The following is a 3,719-nucleotide window of genomic DNA, read 5'->3' as shown; positions in this document are numbered from 1 at the left end:
TAAAATGGGCCTGGCCGGGCCAGCCCCCTTATGCTATGAGGGTCGGGCCTGTGAGGGCCAACACTTGAATTATCACCCCTTTCACTTTCACCCCTTTAGAAAATTGTGGGCCGCAGAACAACTTAACTTGTCAATTATTCAAAACTCTTGAATACAACTTGTTTAGACTTCATTAACATATTTGGTTTTTATCAGATTTCATTAACTGATTAACATATTTATTATAAAAATTCTTGAAAACCTATCAAACTTCATTAACATATACAATAGAATATATGAATATATTCACATATTCTAACAATATATTCATTACAAGAGAGAGAACCTCCATCAAGGGCATTATACGTACAACTAAGGGTATTATACGTAATTTTGTTTAGAAAATCTAAATATCAATGAGGGCCTTAATACGGGCTTTGTGAGGGCTTTAGATGGTCGGGCTGAGGGCCGCCCTCATGTTTCCATATCTAGGCCCTTATCTTCCCCTCAAAACATGAGGGTCGGGCCACCGCCCAAAATGCATACGGGCTTAAATTTGAGGGCTTTTTTTGTCTATGGGCCGGGTCGGGTCGGGTCGGACGGGCCGAAGGCTTGAGGGCCGTTTTTACACCCCTACTTCAAAGTTCAAAATAATGGTTCAATTAAATGTGGTACGCTTTGCTAAAGTAAAACGAGTGAGAAAACCAAACGATTGGTTTTTCCCGAACGATTCCTCGCTCTCTCTCACGCAACATCATATCGTCCACTCTTTTACCGCATTCATAAGTTCATATTGGTAGAAGTTCATAACTTCATAAGTTCATCTACCACTATAACGTAAATGGAGTGTGTGTTTGTGTGTGTGTGTTTAGGGGGGGTGTTCATATCGTTCTTTAATAATTCATTCTTTTGTTGCTTATCAAATTCTTTTTCTGTGCGAACACATAGTGCCAGTTTATGTAACCTTTTGTTGGGCTATTGCCGAAGTGGTTGTATGTGCATGCATGTAAATGGTTTAAGGAGTAAGGACCCCAGTATTGGTCCCAAAGTCCTAGATTTAGCAAGTTTAAGATTTTTTGTTTGTATGTATATTTTTCCATTTAGTACTAATTTTTCTAATAGATTGGTTTCATTTATCCAATTTTGTTTTGCAATGCAAGTTTCACATAACATGTTAGTATTTAACTTTCACTGGAAATTGGTACTTTTGTTGTGTTTGTTTGATATTATATTTCTTTAGGCTGAGTCCAATGGCTCCCTATCCCCTTAAAAGTAGAGCTAAAGTCAACATATTTTACTCTCTATCTTTATTTTACTCTCTATCCTTATATATAAAGAGTAAAATAAAGATAGAGAGTAAATTTTTTTGTATATATGCAGAGAAAATTAATGATAGAGAGTAAAATATGTTGACTTTAGCTCTACTTTTAAGGGGATATGGAGCCATTGGACTCAGCCTTTGATTGCACTGTTGTAGAATCATCTCCTCTGAGGAATCTTTGCTTAAGGAATCAAACAAACAAGTAACAGTTGCCCAATACGTGGTAATAACCAACTTTTTTTTTTGGCAAGCCTGTTTTAAATGAGATAAGTAACTCTTTTAGAGGGTTAAGGCAGACCCACACCGGTTACATTGAAGGACCCTAGCCCGAAGGTTCATCAACCCTGAAGGGTCTCGCCGATGCGCCATTTTGAGTAGACCCAACCGCCTCCACCTTGTCCATGAAGACTTGCTTTTGCTCCTCGGTTCACCTATCGTAGCAGCACCTTGTCTCTAGCTCGAAAGCTCGCTTGGCCCAAAGGCCCATCACATAATTACATAAGAAATAAATCCCAACCAACACTCGGTGAGATTCGAACTTGCAACCTTTCCCATAAGGAGAGGGGTACACAACTAATTGAGCTAGAAGCTCTTGTTAAAATGTGTGGGCAAGCCTATTTTTAAAGAGATCAGTAACTCAATTGTGTGTAGCGGGGTTCAAACCCCAGACCTCTGGTATCATCACCCAAAGGTTTTACCAACTAAGCTAGAAGGCACTTATCAAAAATGTGCGGGCAAGCTTGTTTTTAAAGAGATCAGTAACTCAATAGTGTGTAGCGGGGTTCAAACCCCAGACCTCTGGTATCATCACCCAAAGGTTTTACCAACTAAGCTAGAAGACACTTACTAAAAATGTGTGGGGAAGCCTGTTTTTAAAGAGATCAGTAACTCAATAGTGTATAGCGGGATTCGCACACCATACCTCTGGTATCATCCCCCAAAGGTTTTACCAACTAAGCTAGAAGACACTTACTCTTCTTCTTTATTTCCTTATTTTTTTTTTCTTATCAAAATCTTCCTAATTGTTTGAGAAATCCAATCCAATAGTTGTGTTTAAACTTTTAGGATATTTCGTGTTACGCGCGTGATTGATTTCATTGATTTCGTCTTCGTAAATGGTATGGTATATGCTTTTTGTGTTTTTGTCCAATGTTTCTCTTATGTTAATAATTTCACAATGAAAAATATGTTGGCAATATCAGAGGCGAAATTATTTTGTTTTTTGTAGCAAATGGACTGCTTCGACTATTTTCCCAAGCTAAGGCTAGGGACTCGTGGATTCCTTTCTAAAATATTATTTTTTGGAATTGTGTCGTTTATTTTGCATGTAATTGGCTCTACTTCGGCAAACGTTTTTCAACTAACATAGATAGAATGAGTGAACTTCAATAGAAATTATGGTGGCTATTCAAAGTTAAATAAGTTATTTCATTTTACGTTATTTTTCTTATCAGTTTTTTGATTGCCTAGGATATTTCAAGGGAAAATACATCTTTCTTCAGATTTGAGTGGCCATCTCTGGCCCATTACAACCTATTGGCTATTGCAGCACAACATCAAGTTAAAACATCAATTCTGGTAATTGGTTTGGTTTTGGGGTTTTTGTTTTTCTGGGTCAGTTCATTTTTGTTATTTTTACTACAAACAATGATTATCCTTTTCCATTTACCTTTTGTTGTACTTCATTTACTATTAGCCTAATTTAAATATATGGAGAGTGTCATGGTTTAGCTTATCTATATTTAAAATTTTGAACTTTGTGGCTGAAGTTGAACGTTGAGCGTAAGTTTAAATTATGCACAATCAAATGCTGTAGCAATTCCTTGGGAATGGGTTGTCATTGAAGTTTAAACGTAATGCAATGTTAAATTTGAATGAGTTAGTGTTTATGTATGTCATTGCTTTATACATTGAATCATTTTAGAAATAGTTTTCATTTAGAAATGAAGTCTTTTGTACTAACCTTTGTTGATTTTTGTTTTAAATTCTATATGTTCTTCTTCTGTTGAATTCAAAAGTAGTTGCTTATTGATATGGAATCTATGTAGTAATGCCTTTATTAGCAGGTTGCCTTCTATGGTGAATCACCCAATTCGTTTGTCTTTCTAATCTCATTGTTTGCCGCTCTCTCAACCTAAGCTACCTTCAATCCAATCATTCAGGTACATCATGTTCTAAGCTCTTTGATGCACACGAATTCTTATTCCAATCGTATCGAGAATATACCCAAGATTGAGTGCATAGTAGATTAAAGACAAGCTAACTATAAGGACACCATGACAACAATTTACAATGTGACTAAGGAACATATCTTACTATAGAGAATGTGCCCAAGATTAAATGTATGGTAGATTAAATCTAATTAGAAGCCTATAAGATGTAGTCACTAAGGAACATATCTTACTATAGAGAATGTTCC

Source organism: Coptis chinensis, chromosome 8 (genome assembly GCF_015680905.1).
Source record: "Coptis chinensis isolate HL-2020 chromosome 8, ASM1568090v1, whole genome shotgun sequence".
NCBI lineage: Eukaryota > Viridiplantae > Streptophyta > Magnoliopsida > Ranunculales > Ranunculaceae > Coptis > Coptis chinensis.
This window is presented reverse-complemented; position numbering follows the sequence as displayed.